The 26,913-nt window shown below is 41.3% G+C and overlaps 1 protein-coding gene and 1 pseudogene across 20 annotated transcripts in view; both read right to left on the bottom strand.

The window, feature by feature from the left end:
* Positions 1-26,669, bottom strand: part of ANK2 (ankyrin 2) — a 583,169-nt gene extending 556,500 nt beyond the window's left edge. For all 20 annotated transcript variants that reach the window (XM_023219998.2, XM_023219984.2, XM_023219996.2 and 17 more), the window contains exon 1: positions 26,402-26,669. The gene's annotated coding sequence lies outside the window, so the exon portion shown is untranslated. The remainder of the gene's footprint in view (positions 1-26,401) is intronic.
* LOC111547861 lies at positions 17,019-26,541 on the bottom strand (annotated as a pseudogene).
* Positions 26,670-26,913: the final 244 nt, after the last annotated feature.

Raw genomic sequence — 26,913 nt, 5'->3', positions numbered from 1 at the left:
TTTGATTTAGCTTTCTCCTTGTTCTAAATATATTTTTGTGAGTTTCTTAAATTTTAAGTAGAAAAAAGTGTACATGGATGGATCAAATGATGGATGACTGAAGAACACACCTGATATTGCTAAAATTTCCATCCTAAGTCACTCATTTGCAAACATTGGCACAGTTCGTGCTAAGGGAAAAGCCAGGCCTCATGAGGGGTACAGTTATGGCCCTTGCCTTCAAGAGCTTTACTTTGGGCAGATAAGCCATAACATGTAAGTAACAATGTATGATAAAGTATAATCGTTGTCATAGAAAGGGACAAGGAAGGTGCAAAGAAAGTCTTATCTGGGGCCGGGCGCGGTGGCTCAAGCCTGTAATCCCAGCACTTTGGGAGGCCGAGATGGGCGGATCACGAGGTCAGGAGATCGAGACCATCCTGGCTAACACAGTGAAACCCCGTCTCTACTAAAAAATACAAAAAGCTAGCCGGGCGAGGTGGCTGGCGCCTGTAGTCCCAGCTACTCGGGAGGCTGAGGCAGGAGAATGACGTGAACCCAGGAGGCGGAGCTTGCAGTGAGCTGAGATCCGGCCACTGCACTCCAGCCCAGGTGACAGAGCGAGACTCTGTCTCAAAAAAAAAAAAAAAGAAAGAAAGAAAGAAAGTCTTATCTGGCAAAGATTGCATTGCCAACCTATGCTAAGGGTTGTCCAATCATGAACCCAGGGGAGAAGGCTAAGGCCCTCTTCACACCATTGTCAGGGGCTGTCAGGTGAATCATATAAGTTATTAAGTACCATTCTAGACCACTTTACCTTCTCAAAATAGCAAAATGGTGAATACAACTTTTTAAGATATACTCCAGTCCTGTGATTCTGACATACTATTCATAATAGTAAATTTTTCCACATATCTTGAAAAACATTCAAAAGATTATCTTACTTTTTCAGAACAATTTTGTGTTGTGTAGCACAAAATTGTTGTATGCATATAACATTATTCTAAATATTTATTTATAGAACCAAGGTTTTCATAGAATTAGGTTTTGAAAGTCAATTGTTTTAAAGTCCAATAAAACCTAACTTCTGCATAGGTAGAAGGAAGATTAAATAGGAGAGCTGTCATTTAGAAGATATTTAGAATCAGCTCCAATATGCTTTTTGTATTTATTTTTTCAGGGTAACCTAGTTAAGTTTTAGAATGGAAAACTATAACACATTAAGGGCAACATTTCTCAAACATAATACATTGGTATTTCTTGAGGTAATCCATAAGCATCCTAAAAAAGAGAGAAAAAGAAAAAAAAAATCATTTTAAAACACACTTGGGAATCACAGACAATAAAAAGAATTCTCAGTACCTTTTCCATATGCTAATGTGTATTAAAGATGAAGGTAGGTGGAATGGCACATACAATGTTTTTTAATCTTATCTACATCAGAACACTTTTTAACATAGAACTCCTCCTAACATTGCTGGGCCACTGGAGTTTCAGTCTGGAAAATGTTGTTCTCGCAGCCTCCTCATACCGATGTTGGGAGTTCTCAGATAAATCAAATGTGAGATCTTAATGGAGCTCTGGGTAATTGGGATGAAAACAGAAAGAGAGTTGAGGGAGAAGTGCTAAGTTAATATAAATTTCTAGTACACAAAATCTTTTAGCAAATCTGAGTTGTACATCTCCATGAAGGCAAAATAACACCGACTCCTCAAACATGTCCATCTCCTAATCCCTGGAACCCTTAAATGTCATTTTATATGGCAAACAGGACTTTGCATGTGTGTTAAATTAAGGATCTTGAGATGAGGAGGTTATCCTGGATTATCCAGGTGGACCCAATGTAATACAAGGCTCCTTATATGAGAAAGGCAAGAGAATCAAAGAGGGAGAAGGTGATGTGACAACAGAACCAGAGATTGGAGTGGTGTGCTTTGAAGATGGTTGTCCCCAGGCAACTAGAGGAAAAGGCAAGAAAACAGATTCTCCCTAGAGCTTTCAGAGAGCCCACAGCCCTGCCGCCAGCTCGCGTTCAGCCTAGTGAAACTCATTTGGGATTTCTGATCTCTAGATTGTAAGATAATAAATGTGTGTTGTCTTAAATAGAGCTTTGTTACAGCAGCAACAAGAAACTAATATAATTGCTTAATAGATTAAGGCAGGGGTCCCCAGTCCCCACTCCGTGGCCTAATAGGAACCGGGTCGCACAGCAGGGGGTGAGCGGCCAGTGGGCCAGCAAGCTTTAGGCCTGAGCTCCACCTCCTGTCAGATGAGTGGTGGCATTAGATTCTCATAGGAGCACGAACCCTATTGTGAACTGCACATGCAAGGGATCTAAGTTGCGGGCTTCTTAGGAAAATCTCTAATGCCTGATGATCTGAAGTGGAACAATTTCATCCCGAAGCCATTCTTCGCCCCCCAGTCCATAGAAAAATTGTTATCCATGAAACCCGTCCCTCGTGCCAAAAAGGTTGGAGATCACTGGATTAAGTTAAAGGAATAACTCTGACGAATCATTACTCTATTTTTCAGAGGTTTGAACTATTGCCTTCTTCAGTGGGAACGTTATTTTAAGAGAAGCACCAGATATTTGTCAACATCGAAAATAATTTGGGCTGGGTGTGGTAGCTCACACCTGTAATCACACCACTTTGGGAGGCCGAGGCGGGCGGATCACGAGGTCAGGAGATCGAGACCATCCTGGCTAACACGGTGAAACCCCGTCTCTACTAAAAAAAAAAAAAAAAAATACAAAAAATGTAGCCGGGCGTGGTGGCGGGCACCTGTAGTCCCAGCTACTCGGGAGGCTGAGGCAGGACAATGGTGTGAACCTGGGAAGCGGAGCTTGCAGTGAGCCAAGATCGCGCCACTGCACTCCAACCTGGACGACAGAGCGAAACTCTATCTCAAAAAGAAAAAAAAAAGAATAAGAGTTTATGAAGCAAACCTATACCTAAGAATGATTCGGTCAGTAAGATAATGTCTTGTGGGTTTAATTCTCCAAACAAGGAAGCCAGGATAAAGCCCAACTTGTCAGGCCATTTGGGCATAATTTCCAAGAAATGGCAGCCTCTCACTCTTCATTCTACAAAATAAGAGAGAACCATCTCACAGTCCACAGATTTCCTTCTAATTCAATACACCTTCAGATCTGTTTGCATGCCAGATGTCTATCATCAGCTCAATATGTAATAATGTTACATAGCTCCTGAAAAAGAACTCAAGTCAAATAACTCTCCTTGTTGGAAGCTCAGATTCGCCTCAAATGTATTTTCCCTTGTTAGCATTTTTTCAACTTTTTATTAATGACCCATATTTACTGAACATACAACATGAAAGTCTTCAGACACCCAATCTGCAATTAAAATTTTAAAAAAGAAACTGAAAAGTTGTTCAGCCTTCTAAATATGCACTGTGAGTTTTCTTGTATCCACACTTGTTTAAAGACTAAGATCTTGTGGCTTTGTCTCTAAAAATAGTGCATCCAGTCTTCGCTTCAGGCACTGAAGGACCAGATCTGCTGTAAAGGGGCTTTTCATATGCATCTAGATTACAAGGTAACAGCAAAAGGAAGGGTGTAATTTCTTTCTTTCTTTTTTTTTTTTTTTTTTTTTTTTTGAGACGGAGTCTTGCTCTGGTCGACCGGGCTGGAGTGCAGTGGCCGGATCTCAGCTCACTGCAAGCTCCGCCTCCCCGGTTTATGCCATTCTCCTGCCTCAGCCTCCGGAGTAACTGGGGCTACAGGCGCCCGCCACCTCGCCCGGCTAGTTCTTTGTATTTTTAGTAGAGACAGGGTTTCACCGTGTTAGCCAGGATGGTCTCGATCTCCTGACCTCGTGATCCGCCCGTCTCAGCCTCCCAAAGTGCTGGGATTACAGGCTTGAGCCACCGCGCCCGGCTGGAAGGGTGTAATTTCTTCTCTAAAACAGAAGAAACCAGTCCTGAAGGCATTTAAGAGGGCAGTTTTCAGGACTTTCAGAAGTGTTCCTTGTGTAGCCTATGGGGAAGGGAGAGTATTATTTTGGTGAAAAGCTGAAACATATGGATACTCAAGTATAACAGTAGGAAAGGTGTGAGTTTAAACCCACACTATACTGTCTGCATTTTAAATGATGATGCTTCTAAGAAGCAGCTGAATGAGCTCACCTTCTGCATCACACTCCCTGGGTTGGAATCCTGGCTTATGCTGTGTGACTTTGAGAAAATTACCTAACCTCTGTTTCCTTACCTGTAAAATGAGGATGATAGTACTAGACTCACCTCATAGGATTATTATTAGGATTAATTAATTTATGTAAAGTGCTTTGCACAGCACCTAGGCATATAAGACATTGTATATGTGTTAACTCTTATTGTTTTATCTTTGCATTTTTCCCTCCCTAAATGAATCCTAATGGTATTAGCTGTCAGCTATATTTTTCCTCTTTGGACACCCCAGGGGCTACATTATGGACCCTCTGGGTATATAAGCCCTTGGCCCTTATCCCCCCATCCAGCATTCCCAGCCTAACCCAAAATCTGCCCCTTGATCCAGAACTGATTTTCTGGAGGACATAATTAGCCCCATTCCAGAACTTACAGTAGCACTTCAGCCTGCCACCTCCAAAGTAACCTTCAAGCCAGGCAAATTGTTCCCCTCCTGAGGAAACTGCCAGAAATATTAAAGCTGAATGGAAGCTCTCTCTGAGGAATGAGCTGTATCACATATCACTGTATCTCCCTATTAACCACCTCACTCCTACCATGTCCTAGGCCAGTGCATAAGAATCATCACACAAAAATGCAGATTCCTAAGCCCATCCCAAGATTCTGATCCAGTAGCTGAATATGCAGTTGATCTACACACCACACTGGGAAAGCCTGTTCGTTCAAGCAGAGATGTTTAATCTAAAGCCTGCTGTTAGAGGAAGGACAGGGACCAGGACCATGTCTTACTCATCTTTGTGCCTCCAGCACATAGCACAAGACCTAGCATATAGTAGGTGCTTAATAAATTATCATCAGATGAATCACAATAATTATTATCGAATGAATGGAAACAATAGGCCATAGCTCAACATACAGAAGAGTACAAAGCTGGCCAAGAAAGACTACAAGTAGGCATTTTTAAGAGGTTTTTCGCTGAAGGAGAAATGTGGTACAGAGAATGTGCAAGGCAAAATTTCAACTGTTGCTTATAATTCTTTTTAAAGTCATCCTTCAATCAAAAAATCTCTATATCCAGGATTGAGAATAGACATGGATCATTACTGCCTTAAAGCTGGTCATTGAAATCTGAACTGACTTATCATGGATTAATTGTAAAACAATGGAAAAAATAAGCCGCTTTCTTATTCTTTGATGTTTTTCCTTTACTTTCCACTTCACCTTTTATTTGAGAAGCAGTGCCATTTTGTGACAGTTTTTGATGCTCCAAATCTGAATTAATATACAGAATAGCATTCATTTTATCCAAACCACACCTTAATACTTTAGGAAAACCATTCAAATTTGTCAAAATATTTGGCATCATCTACTCTTTAAAGACTCAGCACATATTCATAATAACCTTACATCAAAATAGACAGAAGGAATGCACTAGAATGACCAAAAATGTCTCTTGTTTTCCAGGCTGTCACTAAAATATGTGTATGCTCCTTCAGCAGATTTCATTGAAAAACAAAACAAACAAAAAGCCTGATCCTAAGCATCAGGGAGACAATTGTTCTTTTCCAGTCTGCAGTGCTGACTCTATATTATCTTCAACACCTATTTTCAAATCACTTAACCTTTCTGCCTTCTGTATGTTTTAAAACTGGGACCTGTGAATGAAAGGACAGTGTGTGTCAGCTGTTACCTAGAAATGTAGGAAAAAGAAATGAGGTAATGCTGAGAAAGGCTAGCTTTATCCATCATATGGACAAAGTGTCACCAAACAAGGGGTGCAAAATGTCTTCACGGACAGATGGTGCTTCTGAGAATGGAAAGGTTACAAAACAAGGGGAGAAACGAACAGAAGAGAAGATGCCAGAAGTCCATAGAGGAAAGAGGAAACATTGGCCATTATTTGATAGGGGAAAGCTGACGACTAAAGCTAAGGCCTAAGATGTTACAAAGATGAAGAACCTATGAGAAACTGAAATACCAAAGGCACAGGAGAAACAGTAATTCTTATGAGTTGCTAGAAAAGATAATTTAGCATATCAACTGTAAAGCAAGTGCCATTCATTCTAAAGTAGTGTTTCATGGAAACAATAATTGTTCATAATTCTGTTTAGCTTTAATTCCCACAGTGGGTTTAGACAGAGTACTGGAAGTAATACAGATTTAGAGTTTTATCAGGATAACTTTTTTCTTTTTTCTTTTTCTTTTCTTTGACATGGATGATGGACTCTTATTCTGTCACCCGGGCTAGAGTGCAGTGGCATGATCTTGGCTCACAGCAACCTCTGCCTCCTGGGTTCAAGCTATTTTCCTGCCTCAGCCTCCCGAGTAGCTGGGATTACAGGCATGAGCCACCATGCCCAGCTAATTTCTTGTATTTTTAGTAGAGACGGGGTTTCACCATGTTGGCCAGGCTGGTCTTGAACTCCTGACCTCAGGTGATCCACCCACCTTGGCCTCCCAAACTGCTGGGATTATAGGTATACCCCACTGCGCCCGGCCTGTTAGAATAACTTTCTAATCCTAAAAATGAACTGGAAACCAAGGATGAGGTAGGAAGGCCAAGACAGAGAAGAAGAGGAACATTCACTCTAGTTCCACAACTCAGAGTTAAAGAAGTGCTATCTGCATTCCACCTGAACCTTTCCAGATTGGGACTGCCTGAAAAGCAGGCATTTCCCAGTATGCAGCAGGGCCTCTGTATTAGTCCATTCTCGCACTGCTGTAAAGATACTACCCGAGGCTGGATAATTTATAAATAAAAGAGGTTTAGGCCGGGCGCGGTGGCTCAAGCCTGTAATCCCAGCACTTTGGAAGGCCAAGGCGGGCGGATCACGAGGTCAGGAGATCGAGACCATCCTGGCTAACATGGTGAAACCCCGTCTCTACTAAAAAATACAAAAAACTAGCTGGGCGATGTGGCGGGCGGCGGGAAAATAGCGTAAACCCGGGAGGCGGAGCTTGCAGTGAGCCGAGATCGCGCCACTGCACTCCAGCCTGGGCAACACAGCGAGACTCCGTCTCAAAAAAATAAATAAATAAATAGAGGTTTAATTGACTCACAGTTCTGAATGGCTGGGGAGGCCTCAGGAAACTTACAATCATGGCAGAAGGGGAAGGAGAAGCAGGCACTTTCTTCACAAGGTGGCAGGAGGGAGAGAGAGAATGAGGAAGTGCAGCACTTTAAAACCATCAGCTCTCATGAGAACTCGTTCACTCTTATAAGAACAGCATAAGGGAAACTGCTCCCATGATCCACCTCCTACCATGTCCCTCCCTCAACATGTGGAGACTGCAATTCAAGATGAGATTTTGGTGGGGACACAAAGCCAAACCATATCATTCCACCCCTAGCTCCTCCCAAATCTCATGTCATTTTCACATTTTGAAACCAATCATGCCTTCCCAACAGCCCCCCAAAGTCTTAACTCATCCCAGCATTCACTCAAAAGTCTAAGTCCAAAGTCTCATCTGAGACACGGCAAGTCCCTTCTGCCTATGAGTCTGTAAAATCAAAAGCAAGTTAGTTACTTCCAAGATACAATGAGGTACGGGCATTGGGTAAATGTTCCCATTCCAAATGGGATAAATTGGTCAAAACAAAGGGGCCACAGGACTCACACAAATCCAAAACCCAGCCAGGCAGTCATTAAACCTTAAAGCTCCAAAATAACCTCCTTTAACTCCATGTCGCACATCCAGGGAATGCTGAATGCAAGGGGTGGGCTTCCAAGGCCATGGGCAGCTCCACTCCTGTGGCTCTGCAGGGTACAGACCTGAGGCTGCTTTCATGGGCTGACATTGAGTGCCTGTGCTTTTCCAGGCACACAGTGCAAGCTGTTGGTGGATCTACCATTCTTGGGTCTGGAGGACGGTGGCCCTCTTCTCACAGATTCACTAGGCAGTGCTCCAGTGGGGACTCTGTGTGGGGTCCCCACACCCACATTTCCCTTCTGCATTACCCCAGCAGAGGTTCTCCATAAGGGCTCCACCACTGCATCTGCAGCAGACTTTTGTGTGGACATCCAGGCATTTCCATACATTCTCTGAAATCTAGGCAGAGGTTCCCATACCTCAAATCTTGCCTCTGTGTACCCACAGGCCCAACACCACATGGAAGTTGCCAAGGTTTGGGTCTTACACCCTCTGAAGCAACAGATTGAGCTGTACATGGGCCCCCTTTTAGCCACAGCTGGAACTGGAGCTGCTGGGATACAGGGTGCCCCGTCCCAAGGCTGCACAGAGCAGAGCAGCCTTGGACCTGGCCCCTGAAACCATTTTATCCTCCTAGGCCCCTGTACCTGTGATGGGAGGGGCTGCTTTGAAGGTCTCTGACATGCCTTGGAGACATTTTCCCTATTTTCGTGGTGATTAACATTTGGCTCCTCGTTATTTATGCAAATTTATGCATCTGGCTTGAATTTCTCCCCAGAAAATGGGTTTTTCTTTTCTACCATATGATCAGGCAACAAATTTTCCAAACTTTTATGCTCTGTTTCCCTTTTAAACATAAGTTCCAATTTCAAGTCATCTCTTTGTGAGCATATATCATTGTGCACTTTCAGGAAAAACCAGGTCACCTCTTGAATGCTTTGCTGCTTAGAAATTTCTTCTGCCAGACATCCTAAATCATCTCTCTCAAGTTCAACGTTTCACACATCTTTAGTGCAGGGGCAAAACGCCGCCAGTCTCTTTGCTAAAGCATGGGAAGAGTGACCTTTACTCCAGTTCCCAATAAGTTCCTTATCTCCATATGAGACCACCTCAACCTGGACTTCACTGTCCATATCACTATCAGCATTTTGGTCAAAACCATTCAACAAGTCTCTAGGAAGTTCCAAACTTTCCTTCATCTTCCTGTCTTCTTCTGAGCTCTCCAAACTCTTTCAAACTCTGCCTATTACCCAATTCCAAAGTTACATCCACATTTTCAGGTTATCATTATAGCAGTGACCCATTACCTTGGTACAAATTCTCTTTCTTAGTCCTTTCTCACACTGCTATAAAGATTACCTGAGGTTGGATAATTTGTAAATAAAAGATGTTCTGTATGGCTGGGGAAGCCTCAGGAAACTTACAATCATGGCAGAAGGGGAAGCAAGGCACCTTCTTCACAGGGTGGCAGGAGGGAGAGAGCGAGGAAGTGCCACACTTTAAAACCATCAGCTCTCATGAGAACTCACTCACTATTATGAGAACAGCATGGAGGAAACTGCCCCCATGACCCAATTACCTCCCATTTGGTCCCTCCTTCAACATGTGGGGATTATAATTTGAGATGAGATTTGGATGGGGACACAAAGCCAAACCATATCAGCCTCCCAGGATAGAAAGCCGTGACCCAGCAATTCCAGATAAGTCTCCATAAAGGCCAACAGAAGAATGATCTTTCACAGCAAAAAACTCAGGGCACCTAAGGTTTATTTATTTATTACTCCTGAAAACAGCCTAGGGAAAAAAAGTAATCTTCACTACTACTCAGATTGGGGAAAAATTAAGAAATGGATTAAAGTGGCACTATTTATTGAACATTTATTTGCTAAGCCCTATCCAATAGAATTTGCATGTGCTATTCCATGTATCCCTCAAATTTTAGCAGAAAGTTCATTTTAATGAGCACTTACTCTATGCTAAGAACTTTACCAAGCATTTTGATAGTTTTTTAATTTAAGCCTTAAAACACTCTGGAAATTGGTTATTATTCTCAGTATATTAATTAAGAAAATGAGGCTTTCAAAGAATAAATTGAAGGAAAGAAAAAAGAAAGGATAATTTCCCCATCATCGTGTGATAAATAAGTAACCAACTAAGGGTTAAAATACAGGTCTGGCCTCTTATATTTATACTAAATTCATACACACAGAGAGAAAAAGTCTGATAATTATTTTTCCATTAAAATGTAACTATAAAATTATATAGTTTACTATTCATTGTAAATGCATAAATATATGAGAAAATACAGTTGGAAAAAATGTAAACAAACCAAAAAGAGTAAATACTTTAAATAATAGAGGACCATTAAATTATAGAACAATAAAATGCTATGTGGTTGTTAAAAAGAATAAGTCAGGCCGGGCGCGGTGGCTCAAGCCTGTAATCCCAGCACTTTGGGAGGCCCAGACGGGCGGATCACGAGGTCAGGAGATCTAGACCATCCTGGCGAACACAGTGAAACCCTGTCTCTACTAAAAAATACAAAAAACTAGCCGGGCGTAGTGGTGGGCGCCTGTAGTCCCAGCTACTCAGGAGGCTGAGGCAGGAGAATGGCGGGAACCCGGGAGGGGGAGCCTGCAGTGAGCTGAGATCCGGCCACTGCACTCCAGCCTGGGTGACAGAGCGAGTCCTCCCTCTCAAAAAAAAAAAAAAAAAAAAAAAAAAAAGAATAAGTCAACTGTATACTTTGATTTATCAAATAGTTATGAGGGAAACTTCTTTGCAGAACAATTCCAAGTAGTAAGTATAAACAGAATGTAAGAATTTAAAAATTGTGGCCGGGCGCAGTGGCTCACGCCTATAATCCCAGCACTTTGAGAGGCCAAGGTGGGTAGATCACGAGGTCAGGAGATCGAGACCATCCTGGCTAACACTGTGAAACCCCGTCTTTACTAAAAGTATAAAAAATTAGCCAGGCGTGGTGGCGGGCACCTGTAGTCCCAGCTACCTGGGAGGCTGAGTCAGGAGAATGGCATGAATCCGGGAGGCGGAGCTTGCAGTGAACCGAGATCGCCAGACTGGGAAAGAGAGTGATACTCCATCTCAAAAAAAAAACTAAAATAAAATAAAAATAAAAATTGTTTTGTAATCCCTAATGAAATAATGGACTTAGTCATTAATAATCACTGCATGCCAAAAACATCAAGTGAAATGTTGATGGCAGATGAGGCTGACACCACCCAAATCCTCTCCTAAATCTTAGTATCACTCAAAGTGAAACATGGGACCAGTGGACCTCCTGAGATGATACAGCAGAACGAGCACCCCCTATGAAGGAGTCTTGGCAATATACTGAAAGTGAATCTAATCAAGACTCAAATATAAGGGATAGAGGAACAAGTTGAACCACACGTGAAGGAAACAACCAGTCAAATCCAGAAGGTGGGTTGGGCGTGGTGGCTCATGCCTGTAATCCCAGCACTTTGGGAGGCTGAGGCAGGTGGATCAGTCAAGAGATCAAGACCATCCTGGTCAACATAGTGAAACTCCATCTCTACTAAAAAAAAATACAAAAATTAGCTGGGTGTGGTGGCGCGCGCCTGTAGTTCAGGAGGCTGACGCAAGAGAATCACTTGAACCCAGGAGGCAGAGGTTGCAGTGAGCAGAGATAACACCACTGCACTCTAGCCTGGTGACTGAGCAAGACTCCATCTCAAAAAAAAAAAAAAAAAAAATCCGGAAGGTGGGGCCTTCTACAGAACAGATAAGCAAGTTTCTCAATGAAATAGGAGTCTGTTTTTTAAAGATCTGATTCTTTATAATGTCTGATTATTAAAGATCAAGAAAGACCTAAGACATGCCATATGTGAACCTAATTTGACTCTTAAATAATGCAACTGCAAAAAGACATTTTGGAGGAAATCAGAGCAATTGGAAAATTGACTGGATATTGGATTATACTAAGAATTACCGTTAATTTTCTGAGATGTGATAATGGCTTTGTAGTGTTTTTTTAAGCCCTTATAATATTAGAAATACATACAGAAGTATTTATGGGTGAAATTACATAATATCTAGGATTCACTTTAAAATACTTCCAAAAAAGGGGAGAGCTATAGATGGAACCAGATTGGCAAATGTAGTTCTTATTATAGAAATTTTCTAACATACACAATAGCAGAGAAAATGATATAATGAATCTGCATGCACTTAACTTCAACATTTTGCCAATCTTGGTTTAAGCTATTCCTTCCACACATACTTTTTTCTTCTGGTGTATTTTAAAGTAAATCTCAAACGTCAGAGAACATATTTCAGTCATAAATATTTCCAGATGCTTCTCTAAGAACGTTTTTTAAATATAACCACCAAGCCACTATCTCACCTAACAAAGTTAATAATTTTTAATATCATCTAATACATAGTAAGAACGTCAAAATATTGATATATGTGTTGAACTGGGTAATGGATACCTGGGGATCCATTATACATTCTAGTTTTGTGTGTATGTCTGAACTTTTTCATAATGAAACATTTCTTTAAAGCATAAGGCAACTTTGTATGTACTGACAGAGAATAATCTTGAAGACATGTTAAATGGAAAAAGGCACAGAATAGTATATGTAGAATGTTACAATTAGTGTTTTAAAAGTTATATCTATGTGTATATATAGGTATTCAATATACTCGGAAGACACACATGGAATTAAAAACAGCAGTTGTCTCTCAGGAGGAGAACTGGAGCACCAGGGATAAAGAAAGACTTATTTATCCTTTTGTACCTTTCGAATTTGGGACAGTCTATTAAGTATTTTAAAACACAAACCATTCATAAATTAAAGGAAAAAATATACAGCCACCTAGGTGCATCGTATATCATCAAAACTAATCATTAAGTGTAAATCAGAGTAATCAGTGCTTAAACTACTCTAATTTTGACCTATCAGATTTATCTTGCAAAAATTGCCCTGACAGGTCTAAAATCAGACATCTCCAGCCAGCTGTCTGTCCAATCCAATGTTCTAGTGCTCTAGATTTTAGAGCTACTGTGGTCTAAAGATTGGCATTTCAGCGTATTATTTCCTCCCCTTACCCACTACCTCATGTTTGGCTTATTCTGTTTAAAACTTTTTATAATTCTGTATTCCAAGGCTTTCTTCAGTAGAACTTCTAAGGAATTTCCTTCACTATCAGAACAACCAAGCCTCTTTCTGTTTCTCTTCTGGTTCAAACTGAAAGTAAGACCACCTTTCAAACTGTTACATGTCCAAATGAAGCTAGTCTTCCCATCCAGCTGCTACAGATCACTTTCTGTCCTTCCAACCTATCCTAGCTCCATGTCTTTAGGTGGACTTGTCTCTTTCCAACTTAAATTCTAAATACTTTGAACAGATGAGTGGTTAAACACAAGTATACAGTTGTCTCTTTACAACAATTTAGATTTAACTGACGCGGAATATTGGAGGTTATAAAGCAAGAATATATATCATTTTAAAATATTTTTCTAAATTTCTCCTTTTCAATCCCAAATGGAAAAATGAAGCAATAGCGCATAACAGTAGAAGACCATGGAATGTTATTCTCTGTGTGAAATTTTAGAGCAACAATTATTTTTAGTAACATCTGGGCCAAATGTTCTTACAGGACTTAGTTTATTCTGAAATTGAATATCATACAATATCAGGATGAGGTATTTAAAATTCTGCAGTACTACTCTACAAATAACTTTACAATTTGAATGACTCTGCTTTTATCCATATCAACAATGTTTTAGTAAGCACAGAGTATACAATATGAAGAAACAACAGTCTTTCCAGGGCAAAATAAAATAATTTTGTGACGGTAAAATGATGCAAAATCTATTTTTTTCTTCCAACTTTTATTTTAGTTTTAGGGGTACATGTGCAGGTTTGGTATGTAAGTAAATTGCATCTTATGGGCCAGGTGCTGTGGCTCATGCCTGTAATCACAGCACTTTGGGAGGCCGAGGCAGGAGGATCACTTGAGGCCAGGATTTAGAAACCAGCCTGGTCAATATGGCGAAACCCCGTCTCTACTAAAAATACAAAAATTAGCCAGGTGTTGGTGGCTCACGCCTGTAGTCCTAGCTACTCAAGAGGCTGAGACAGGAGAATTGCTTGAACACGGGAGGCAGAGGTTGCAGTGGCCTGAGATTGTGGCACTGCGCTCCAGCCTGGATGACATAATGAGACTGTCTCAAAAAAAAAAAAAAAAAAAAAAAATTGCATGTTACAGGGGTTTGGTGTATAGATTATTTTGTTACCCAGGTACCAACCATAGTAACCGAAAAGTATCAATCTTCACTCTCCTCCCACACTCCACCTTTAAGTAGACCCCAGTGTCTACTGTTCCCTTCTTTGTGTCCATGTGTATTTGTACTCCACGTTTAGCTTCCACCTATAAATGAGAACATCTGGTATTTGGTTTCCTGTTACTGTGTTAATTTGCTTAGTATAATGGCCTCCAGCTCCATCTACATTGCTGCAAAGAACATGATCTCGTTCGTTTTAATGACTGTGTAGTATTCCATGTTGTGTATGTACCACATTTTATTTACCCAGTCCACTGTTGATAGGTTTTTAGGTTGATTCCATGTCTTTGCTATTGTGAACAGCTCTGCTATGAACATATGTTTACACATGACTTGATGGTAGAACAATTTATGTTTCTTTGGTTATATACTCAGTGATAAGATGCTATGTCAAAGGGTAGCTCTCTTTTAAGTTCTTTGAGAAATCTTCAAACTGCTTTCCATAGTGGCTGACCTAGTTTACATTCCCACCAGCAGTGTATAAGTGTTCACTTTTCTCCACAGCCTCACCAGCATCTGTTATTTTTTGCTTTTCTTTTCTTTTTTTTTTTTTTTTTTGAGACGAAGTCTCACTCTGTTGCCCAGGCTGGAGTGTGGTAGCACAGTCTCTGCTCACTGCAAGCTCCACCTCCCGGGTTCACACCATTCTCCCACCTCAGCCTCCCGAGTAGCTGGAACTAGAGGCGCCCACGACCATGCCCAGCTAATTTTGTTTCTGTATTTTTAGTAGAGATGGGGTTTCACCGTGTTAGCCAGGATGGTCTCAATCTCCTGACCTTGTGATCTATCTGCCTCAGCCTCCCAGAGTGCTGGGATTACAGGTGTGAGCCACCACACCCAGCCTTGACTTTTTCATAGTAGCCTTTCTAACTGGTGTGAGATGATATCTCATTGTGGTTTTGATTTACACATCTCTAATCTAGTTTTGAGAATTTTTTTTCATATGCCTGTTGGCCGCCTGTGTGTCCTCTTTTGAGAAGTGTCTCTCCATGTCCTTTGCCTTTTTTTTTTTTTTTTTTTTTTTTTTGTAGAGATGGGCTTATACTATGTTGCCAGGCTAGTCTAACTCCTGGTCTCAAAGCAATCCTTCTACCTTGGCCTCCCAAAGTGCTGGTATTATAGGCATGAGCCACTGCACCAGGCCTGAGGATATAATAAATATAATTGTAAATGTATGTGTACTCAACACAGCTATAAAGGGAGAAATAGACTCTAATACAGTAATAGTTCAGGACTTAAACACTCTACTCTCAGCGTTGGACAGATTATCTAGACATAAATCCAACAAACAAACATTGGATTTAAACTGTACTTTATTTATTTATTTATTTATTTATTTATTTATTTATTTATTTATTTATATTTTTGAGACAGAGTCCCGCTCTGTCACCCAGGCTGGAATGCGGTGGCATGATCTCAGCTCACTGAAACCTCTGCCTCCTGAGTTCAAGCGATTCTTGTGCCTCAGCCCCACAAACACCTGGGATTACAGGCGAGCACCACCACGCCCAGCTAATTTTTGTTTTGCTTTTAGTAGAAATGGGGTTTCACCATACTGGCCAGCCTGTTCTTGAACTCCTGGCCTCAAGTGATCCATCCGCCTCCACCTCCCAAAGAGCTGGAATTACAGGTGTGAACCACCACACCCAGCCTCCTTTGCCCATTTTTTGATAGGGTTGTTTGTTTTTTGCTTTAAGTGCCTTATAGATTCCAGGTATTAGACCTTTGCTGGATACATAGACCTTTGCTGGATACACAGTTTGCAAACCTCCATTATGGAGGTTGTCTGTTTACTCTGTTAATAGTTTCCTTTGCTGTGCAAACGTCATTTACTTTAATTAGGTCCCATTTGTCAATTTTTGGTTTTGTTGCAATTGTTTTTGGAATCTTTGTCATAACATCTTTGCCAGAGCCTGTGTCTAGAATTGTACTTTCTGTGTTCTGCTAGGGTTTTTATAGTTTCAGATTTTATATTTAAGTCCTTAATTCAGCCGGGCACGGTGACTCACGCTTATAATCCCAGCACTTTGGGAGGCCAAGGCAGGTGGATCACGAGGTCAGGAGTTCAAGACCAGCCTGACCAAGATGGTGAAACCCCCTCTCTACTAAAAATACAAAAATTAGCCAGGTGTAATGGTGGGCGCTTGTAATCCCAGCTAGTCGGGAGGCTGAGGAAGAGAATTGCTTGAACCCGGGAGGTGGAGCTTGCAGTGAGCCAAGATTATGCCACTGCACTCCAGCCTGGGTGAGAGAGCAAGACACTGTCTCAAAAAAAAAAAAAAAAAGAAGTCCTTAATTCATCTTGAGTTGATTTTTGTATATGGTGAAAGAAAGGGGTCATGTTTCAGTCTTCTGCATATGGCTAGCCAGTTATCCCAGCAGCGTTTATTGAATAGGGAATCCTTTCCCCAATGCTTATTTTTGTAGGCTTTGTTGAAGATCAGATGGTTGTACGTTTGCGACTTTATTTGTGTTCTCTAACCTGTTCTATTAGTCTCTGTGACTGTCTTTGTACCAATACTATGCTGTTTTGGTTACTGTAGCCTGTGGTATAGTTTGAAGATGAGCAGGGTAATGCCCCCAGCTTTGTTCTTTTTGCTTAGGATTGCTTTGTTTATTCTGGCTCTTTTGTTATTCCATAAAAATTTTAGAATAGCTTTTTCTAGTTCTGTAAAAAATAGTGTTGGCACTTAAATAGGAATAGTGTTGAATCTGTAAATTGATTTGGGCAGTATGACCATTTTAACAATATTGATTCTTCCTATCCATGAGCATGAAATGCTTTTCCCTTCATTTGCTCTTTCGTATTGGTGATTATTTTCCAGAAACTGAAATTTGAGAACAGTGCAACAATGCTCTTTGTGTCTTCCTTGGCAGTAAATAGCAAGGATCTGGATGGAGAGTGGAGTGGTCACTTCAGAAGGGCCAGGTATAGAGCTCGAGAATACTTCATCTCCTGCTCCTGTTCCATACAAAATATCAAGTCCCTGAGGCAGATTCTTGGACGAAGCAACAGTTTGGTGACTGTCAGGCTGGATGTACCAGAAGCAAGAAGGTTGTCTTTTAAGCCCTCACTTTCAAGTCCTAGTGGTCTCTTCTGCCTTGGTCCAATAGCTGCAAGAGCTGTGAGATTAGCATCTCTATGCTGTATCTGTTCAAGTTCCAATTGCTGTAACTCATTGGCATTCTGCTTTAATCTCAGCTGTTCTGGATCTTCTTTATTAGAACGACTCTTGGCTGCCTTAAGTAACATTTCTGTTTCTTCTAAATCCTTTCTCTGCTTCTCCAATTGATCCAGCTTTTCAAGAAATCTGAGGTGTGTGTGACCTCATATCACTACACAGGATGTAATTTTCACTTGCCTTGTAAGTAGTCATTCGATGCTGAGCAATTGCAGTCAGTTTTTCTAGAAGGCCTCGTAATTGTTCTGTTGCATGGGAGATAAAGTTCACAGCATCAGAGTTAAGTTCTGTAATGTCATGCTTTTTACCAATGTCTAAAATTATCTTTTGTAGAGCTCCAATAAAAAGAAATGGTTCATCTTTACATGACCGAATGAGTGTGCCAACCAATTCAGAGTTTGTTGCTAAGATACAGGCATTTTCTTCATTAAGTTTGACCCCTGACATAGAAGTCACATCACTGATGTCATCTTCATCCCTGAAGTATGTTGTTCCATTCTCTCTTCTTTTTTTGAGTAGGAGATGCTTGAAGCGACAGAATTTTATTTCCTGGCAGAGTAATTTGCTTTAGAATGGAAGCTGGAAGAAACTGACTGGTAGGTATTACGGTGTGCACTGGCATCGTCTTCTATCCAGATTTCTGAATGGTCAATGCTGAGGAATGTGAAAGTGCGGTCACCTATTTTTCATTGCCTCCTGAAGGCTGCTGAACTACTAGTTGCTTGACTTTAACTGCCTGTGAAATCCCAGCTGGTTGTGAAAGGACAGGGCCCGGCTGGGCAAGTTTGATTTGAATTGGAGTGCCAATAACAGGCTTGTCAGATGTGGTCCCAGCAGAAGTAACAACAGGTTTCACAGATGGAAGACAAATAGCTGCACCTGAAGATTCTTCAGAAGTTACTGCTGGAAGGGACAGGGTTACTGCTGTTCCAGGGACAACTGGCTTTTCAGGTTGCAATGAGACCATTGTCACTGTGTTTGGTACAGATGTCACAAGTGGTTTTGAAGTCTGAAGCAAAACAGACTACACAACTCTATAGAAATTTATAGTCAAAACAGTAACAACAGGTTATGAGATAGGCCTTAGACTTAGAAAGTCTAGACAGACTGGATTCTCAAATGACAAGTCACACATTTGGGGCAAGTTCATCTTACCATCTATGAAACGTCCATAAATAAGTGAAGTATTAGTGCAGGGTCTTGCGTATGAAAAGTGCTCAGCACTTAGCAGTGATGGGGTTCAGGACATGCTACCCCAAAATACGGCACTTTGGCATTTGAGGAAGCAGTAGAAGCAGAAAAGTTACTCGCTGACCTTCTCTTGCCTTTCTCCTCTGAAGTAAGCCAAAAAATAATTCTTTGACCTTCCTGTGAAATAAGTCATTAAGGCTCTCATGGAGAGGTGCCCACCCTGTATCTGGAGGAAAGGAATGTTCTTATCTCCAAAGGCACAGGGACACAGAGACAAATCTAAACACACAGGTCCAGCTAAATCCCCCAGTTTATTACCATTAGATCACACCTCCTTTTTCCAATCATACTTTTCCACAACTGTCTACTCTTCATCAACCCTAAGCACAAAAATGTAAAAATTTACCTGTTTCTTTGGGTATTCATTTCTGAAGGCTCTTATGTCATGTAAACATATTAATTAAATGAATTTGGTTTAAGATTTTCTCTGGTTAATCTGTCTTTTGTTATAGGTGCCTCAGCCATGAACTTAGCAATGGATGAGGAAAATAAATCTTTCCTTCCCTACAACAGATGCTGTTGCAGTATCGGTAGTACTATTGATAGTATTATCATTACTTGTGATACTTCCTCAAAAAACAGTTTAATTGGATGAAAAGGACATAAACCAAATTGGAGAAGGTTAAGGGATAAGGGATCTAACTATGTCAACAAAATCTGATAATACTGGGTCTCGAATGATGAAATTTTCTTTCCAACTGAGGACAGTGGATAGTCTTTTTTTCTTTTTTTTAATTTACTATTTGTTATTTTTTAAATTATACTTTAAGTTCTAGGGTACATGTGCACAACGTGCAGGTTTACATGTTACATACGTATACATGTGCCATGTTGGTGTGCTGCGCCCATTAACTTGTTACTTACATTAGGTATATCTCCTAATGCTATCCCTCCTCCCTCTCCCAACCCCATGACAGGTCCAGTGATGTTCCCCACCCTGTGTCCAAGTGTTCTCATTGTTCAGTTCCCACCTATGAGTGAGAACATGCAGTGTTTGGTTTTCTGTCCTCGTGACAGTTTGCTCAGAATGATGGTTTCCATCTTCATCCATGTCCCTACAAAGGACATGAACTCATCCTTTTTTTATGGCTGCATAGTATTCCATGGGGTATATGTGCCACATTTTCTTAAGATGGTAGATAGTCTTTTTCTCAATCAATATATACAGAACTGGTTTTTTACCAAATCATCTTAAAATCTGCATTATAATTACATTTTCTAGTGTGGTTGCTGTGCAATAGAATTCCATGGCTTCTTTTCCATCCTCAAAACAAACAATGAAAATACGCTAAAGGCAGGGTACAGTGGCTCACAACTGTAATCCCAGCACTTTGAGAGGCCAAGGTGGCTGGATCACCTTGCCAGGAATTTGAGACCAGCCTGGCCAGCATGGTGAAACCCATCTCTACTAAAAATACTGGGTGTGGTGGCTCATGCCTGTAGTCCCAGCTACCTGGGAGGCTGAGGCAGGAGAATGGCTTGAACCAGGGAGGCGGAGGTTGCAGTGAGCTGAGATCGCACCATAGTACTCCAGCCTGGACTCCATCTCAAAAGAAAAAAAAACAAATGCTACAGGCGGGGTGCAATGGCTCACACCTGTAATCCCAGCACTTTGGGAAGCTAAGGCAGGAGGATTGCTTGAAGCCAGGAGTCCAAGACCAGCATGGACAACAGAACAACACCCTGTCTCCACAAAAATAAAACTTAAAAAATTAACTTGTCATGGTTGTAGTCCTGTCACTCTCCTGTCATCTTATAATCTTAGTTACCCAGGAGGCTGAGGCAGGAAGATCGCTTGAGGCCAAGAGCGAGACTGCAGTAAGCTATGATCACACCACTGCCCACCAGCCTGGGTGACAGAACAAGACCCTGTCCCCCTCTCTTGATAGATAGACAGATAGATGATAGATAGATAGATAGATAGATAGATAGATAGATAGATAGATAGATATGACAGACAGATGCTGAAGACCTACAACACATCCAAGGTCCAAAGACAATAAATGAACACAATTTTTATAAAGAAACTCTGCATCTAAAGTTTAGGGTATAAATTAGGTTTAAAAGATTGTCCTTAGAAAAAATCGGCATTAGTCAAAACAGATTGAAGTATAAAGCCTAAATCCATGATCAGAAAAATCCATCTATAACTTCCAGGGACCCCAAACAGTAATCTCAGATTTCACATTAAATCTGGCTAAGTCACTAGCACAGTAAACAGTAGCATCTGGCTCTCATGTGGGATGGTATATACAATGGGCTGATCCATAACTTTAGTCTACTTTGGACATTTAGATGGATGGGCTGAGAGCCCAGTGTGTTATAATAACCCTGAAAAACTTTTGGCTCTGGCTGTGAACCAAAAGTTTTAACTTAAATTTGTTTAAGCATTAACTTAAATTTGTTGCTTTGTTTACAAGAGATATTTGCTTGTACTTTCTGCCTAAATGAAATCGGTTAAAGGCACCCAAAACCTCAAAGACTGAAATTTACAATTAGTACAGCAGCTATTTACTTTACTGAACTTTGCATTTTTTTTTTTTTTTTTTTTGCATTTCCTCTTAGTTACATCTTTTTGAAATAAATGATATCTTTATCTGAAGTTTCTGTCTGTTCATATTAGGAGCATTAACAACTAACATCCCCTGCCTAATTTTTTCTTTCCTCCATAACCTGAAGCTTAAAATAAGTAACCATTTAGAGGGTTCCTTGAAGATGTCACCATTTAGAAATGTCACACATGCAGCCATTTGTTTCTGAGCTAGAGAGTGCTGGCTGTTTAGAACAGTGTCCCAATTATTCTTTTTGAAACCACTCAAAGCCACCAGAACTAATTTTTCCCAATATATCACTATAGTTTAATGTCTACAATGAAGAGATACTCAACCAGTAGAAACTGACTATTGCATATCCAGGATATAATCAGAGGGCCCCTGTATTGAATTTGAGATTTCCAAAAATTGTAATTAAACAACACCCAATCTAATTTTGTGTTTATTGCTTTTACAAATAGCATCAACACAGGTGAATTATCTATGACATTTATTCATATCTGCATTATTTTAAGCAAATATGTAGGAGTCTTACCCTTACCAAAATAAGATTGAATAATTAACAGATGGGCATTCTAATAACATTATGGAACAGCATAACGTTGGATTACCTTTTAAATCTCATTATACTCATAAGCAAGAGCTGTAATGTTCTATATATTTGTTCTATCATTCAATGAACAAGTATTTTTAAATCTCTTGCGGGCCTAGCATTGATCTCAAAAGGGAAAAAATTAATCTGAAATTTTATTTTGAATTAAACATCTTTTAAATGTTTTTTATTTTGTTTTTATTTTTTCGGGTTTTTTTTTTTTTTTTTGAGAGAGGGTGACACTCTGTCACCCAGACTGGAGTGCAGGTTGCGATCTTGGCTCACTGCAACCTCCATCTCCCGGTTTGAAGCCATCCTCCTACCTCACCCCTCCAAGTAGCTGGGGCCACAGGCACATGCCACCACCCCCAGCTAATTTTTGTAGTTTTAGTAGAGACAAGGTTTCGTCATATTGGCCAAGCTGGTCTCGAACTCCTGACCTCAAGCAATCTGCCCGCCTCGACCTCTCAAAGAGCTGGAATTTACAGGCATGAGCTACTATGCCTGGCCTTAAATGGTTTTTTTTGTTGTTGCTTTTCTTTTTCTCTTTTTTTTTTTTTTTTTTTTTTTAAGACGGCCTGTCACCCAGGCTGGAGTGCAGTGGCGCAATCTTGGCTCCCGGGTTCAAGAGATTCTCCTGCCTCAGCCTCTTGAGTAGCTGGGACTATAGGCACGTGCCACCAAGCCCGGCTAATTTTTTTTTTTTTTTTTTTTTTTTTTTTAAGTAGAGACAGGGTTTCACGGTGTTAGCCAGGATAGTCTCAATCTCCTGACCTCGTGATCCTCCCGCCTTGGCTTCCCAAAGTGCTAGGATTATAGGCGTGAGCCACCACGCCCGGCAGCTTAAATGGTTTTTAAATATGTCACCATAAATAGGTTTGTATTAAGAAAGAACATCAGGCGCAGTGGCTCATGCCTGTAATCCCAGCACTTTGGGAGGCTGAGGCAGGTGGATCACTTGAGCCCAGGAGTTCAAGATCAGCCTGGGCAACAAGGTGAAACCCTGTGTCTACAAAAAATACAAAAGTTAGCTGGGTGTGGTGGTGTGTACCTGTGATCCCAGCTACTTGGTGGGGCTGAGATAGGAGGATGACTTGAGCCCAGGAGATGGAGGTGGCATTAAGCCAAGATTAAACCAATGTACTCCAGCCTGGGTGACAGACAGACCCTGTCTCAAAAAAAAAAAAAAAATTATATGACTCAGAAAACCACCCAAATAGAATGAAGCTTCTAAATGTTCTTGTGGTATGTGGTTTGCCATAATTGACCAATAATCCCCTTATTAAGTAGGGTAGAAGACAGCATAGTGGTGCTTGCCTATAATCCGTTACTTAAAAGGCTGAGGTGAGAGGATCACTTGAGCCCAAGAGTTCAAGGTTACATGAGCTGTGATCACACCACTGCACTCCAGCCTGGGTGACAGACTAAGTCCCAGTCTCAAAAAAAAAAAAAAAAAAAGGGTGGTCTACATTCTCAGAAAGCCAACATTAGAAAACTGTAATAATCAGGTATTTGAGATTTCATCAGATGACCCACAAAGAATATAAACATGCTACTTTCCTAAGAAAACAGAACTTAATTTTCTCTGTAAAGATTTTCCAATCTAAACTAGGTGTGATGGTGCATGCCTGTAATCCCAGCTGCTGGGGAAGCTAACACAGTAGGACCACTTGAGCCCAGGAGTTCCAGACCAGCCCTGACAACATAGCAAGACTCCATCTCTACAAAAAAATTTTAAAATTATCCCGGTATAGCAGCATGCGCCTGTAGTCCCAGCCACTTAGGAGTCTAAGGCTGAAGGATTGTTTGAGCCCAAGTTTAAGGTTACATGGGCTATGGTCATGCCCCTGCACTCCAGCCTGGGCAACAAAGAGAAACCCTATCTCCAAAAACAAACAGAAAAACAAAGGCAAAGCTAGACACAGTGGCTCATGCCTGTAATCCCAGCTACTTGGGAGGCTAAGGCAGGAGGATTACTTGAGCCCAGGAATTGAGTCCAGCTTGGACAACACAGCAAGAACCTGTCTCTAATTAAAAAAAACAAAATTGACTTTCCAATCTATTGCAAGACATTCTTCAGGAAAGACAGTGAAATTACAGTCATTTTGCTATGCTAATAATTACACAGCATTTTAAATAAAAAAAGAACCAGAAATTGAAAAAAAAACCTAATTTTTATTTTATTTATTTATTTTTTTTTTTGAGACAGAGTCTTGCTCTGTTGCCCAGGCTGGAGTGCAGTGGCCGGATCTCAGCTCACTGCAAGCTCCGCCTCCCGGGTTCACGCCATTCTCCTGCCTCAGCCTCCCGAGTAGCTGGGACTACAGGCGCCCGCCACCACGCCCGGCTAATTTTTTGTATTTTTAGTAGAGACGGGGTTTCACCGTGTTAGCCAGGATGGTCTCGATCTCCTGACCTCGTGATCCGCCCGTCTGGGCCTCCCAAAGTGCTGGGATTACAGGCTTGAGCCACCGCGCCCGGCCAAAAACACCTAATTTTTGAAGAAAATGTTCTCTCCTTAGGTTGCATGATTGCAGAAGGAGCACTGGACAGTCAGGCAATCTGAGTTCTGGTCCCAACTCTCACTCATCAGATGTGTAACTCTGGCCAGCTTTACCCTCTGTGAAATATGGCTGAACTATCAGTCCTAATAGGGTATGGTCCAGCTCTAAGTCTGTAACTACAGGTGCCTTCCCTGAAAAGTAGAAATCTGGAGGAGTGTGGATAGCCCCCCTGCATTAAACATAGCTAGCCTAATGTGATGATAAAGACAGGAAGAGAATACAGGACATTAAACAGAGTTGTGTGAGATGGAAAAATGGATAATTTTCTTCCATTTCTTTTCACATTACTGTGTTAATCTTTAAACAAAAGGAATTCTAAAACCCCCATAACTGGGTATCTTCACCCTGAGAAGCAGGAAATGTGTGTCTGCAGAGAAATCAGGGCTCTTCGGTTTATGTGACGGAAGAATCCATGTGCCCAAGGATGGGCATCGTTTTATCACACTCTCCTTCAGAAAGAGTTTTAGGCATGTGGCCAAAAAAGGGGGTGTGGTCTAGGCAGGGACGGAGGGCCAGATCAGGAAGACTACCTCTGAAATCCTCACACCGTGCTCGCCTACACGAAATGGCTAACAAAATTACAAGCAGTGATGGAGACCCTTCCCAGGATAAATCTAGCTTTACTCAACAATATGGAAGGAGGAGAAAGTAGGGTGGGGTGGGAGGATCTTCCATTTTTCTATGTCTTCATTTTATATGGCTTGTACCTGTAACATACAGGGTTCAAAAGATGAATTAGAACTGCCTCTGTGCTAGCGTTTATGCAGTTCAGTGGAATAGAATGGGAGGGGAATCATCCATGTTCACAACACTATGGGTGGGGCACACTCTCTTCTGTTGTTTGTTGTTCTGTGACTTAAACCATATACTGCAAAAGGCTTAAAAAAAAAAAAAGACGACAAAACTCATCTAAGCATATTTTCTTTGCATTCATACCATCATCTTTCTCACCCAAAAGTTTCTTCAATGCCTAAGTGTCTCTGGAATCAGTGTTTGGCCCCAAAGCCTACGGTTTGTGCAGAGATTCACAGAAAAGACCAGGTTCTGTTCCTTAAAAAAATAAAGATTTTCCAATGCTTAAAGACATAGCCTAATTATTTGCCTATTATCCCTCAAGGGGACACCATACACCTTGACCTAGAACTCTATCAAGTGTTCACAGCAAAGTGCCAGGGTAAATAAACAATCTGTTCTTCTAAATTCCCCTTTATATCTCCTTCCAACCACACACATTTATTTTCAGTCTCTAAAACAAACTTAATGTTATATGCTCAGAAGGAAGAGAAGGATGTTATCGAATTTATTCCTTTGCTCTCCAAAAAGGCCACACCTAAGACATCGTCAAGGTGAGAATCATTCCCGATGCATGCGGGTGGAAATATGGTGCTTGTTAAGAATAAAAAATAAAAACCAAACAAAAGAACAAACAAACCAACAAACAAAAAAACAGTGCTCAGAAATCTGTATCTGTCACATTTCTCTCTACTCCTTAATTGGGCTTTCGATGCAGGAAAGACAATTCACTAGCTGGGAAAGGGAGAAAGAACCCCATCATTCTTCCACTGCCAGCACCTGTTCTGCCAGCTGACACTATTTAATATAAATTTTGACCGTAAGAAAAAGGCAATATACTAATAGCACTGCTGTTTACCGAAAACTAATCAAATCTCTTCACTGCTGGTTCACCCCGCTTTCTCTCACACCACCTACTCACCCAATGCAGAGAAGGGGTGGTAACCACTTTCTCCGGCACAGACACAGTGTCTTAACACAAGCAGTGATTCTAACCAAAAGAGCCACCACCCTCTTGCCCCTCTCCCTGCTTATCACACAGGGAACACCAAGTCCACTCCGGGGCTGGGAATCTGAAATCAATTCACTTTAACCAGATCTTTAAAATCTGCCCTACGGTTAAAGAAAGAGAAAATGCAAATCAGAAAAACACATCACATGGAGAACAAACCAAAATCAGGGCTGGGGAACATTTGCACATCAGCGCTGCCTTTGAACTCCAGAATGGCATGGAAAGCGCCGCTGCCCAGCCCAGATCCAAGGAGGGGGTTTTACAAAGGCTTCCAGCACCCCCTATCAACACAAACACTTCCTCCCCGCTTCCAAAATGCTCTGAATAAAGACCTTCTTTAAGCACTTACTGGGAGCGGCAGCTTCTCTCTGCAATGTGCCTGTGAGTCACGCAGCAGGAGGGGCCCCGGAGCAGGGCAAGTCGGAGAGCCCCCAGCTTCCCTGCAAGCTGATGTCTATGAGACAGCAGCCCAGGAACCGACTTTCCCATTACAGCCTCAGACTGTAATCCATGTGCTTTCGGCGGGCCAGTCCCAGCTGCCCACAGAGCACCACATGATCTGCTCTGACATCAGATCAGCCAGACGTGACAGCCCATCCGCCAGCCTCTTCCACACTCATGGGTTGCATCATTTGGGTGCCTTTGGTTTGCATTTAAGCAGGTGGTACAGAGTAAGGAACTGTTGTTTTCTCATAATTTTTTTTTTTCCTGGTGTCTTCTGTTCTCAAAGAAGGGAAAAAATAAGCAAGAAAAGCACTTGACTTTGTTGCAGCCTAAATGTATCAGATATATGGGAAGTAACTGGAGTTCCACGCCTAGTTCAGGGAAGCTGAGGAATGAGCTACTGCCAAGATGCTAATG

The sequence above is a fragment of the Piliocolobus tephrosceles genome, chromosome 3, assembly GCF_002776525.5.
Source record: "Piliocolobus tephrosceles isolate RC106 chromosome 3, ASM277652v3, whole genome shotgun sequence".
Classification (NCBI taxonomy): Eukaryota; Metazoa; Chordata; class Mammalia; order Primates; family Cercopithecidae; genus Piliocolobus; species Piliocolobus tephrosceles.
This window is presented reverse-complemented; position numbering and strand designations above follow the sequence as displayed.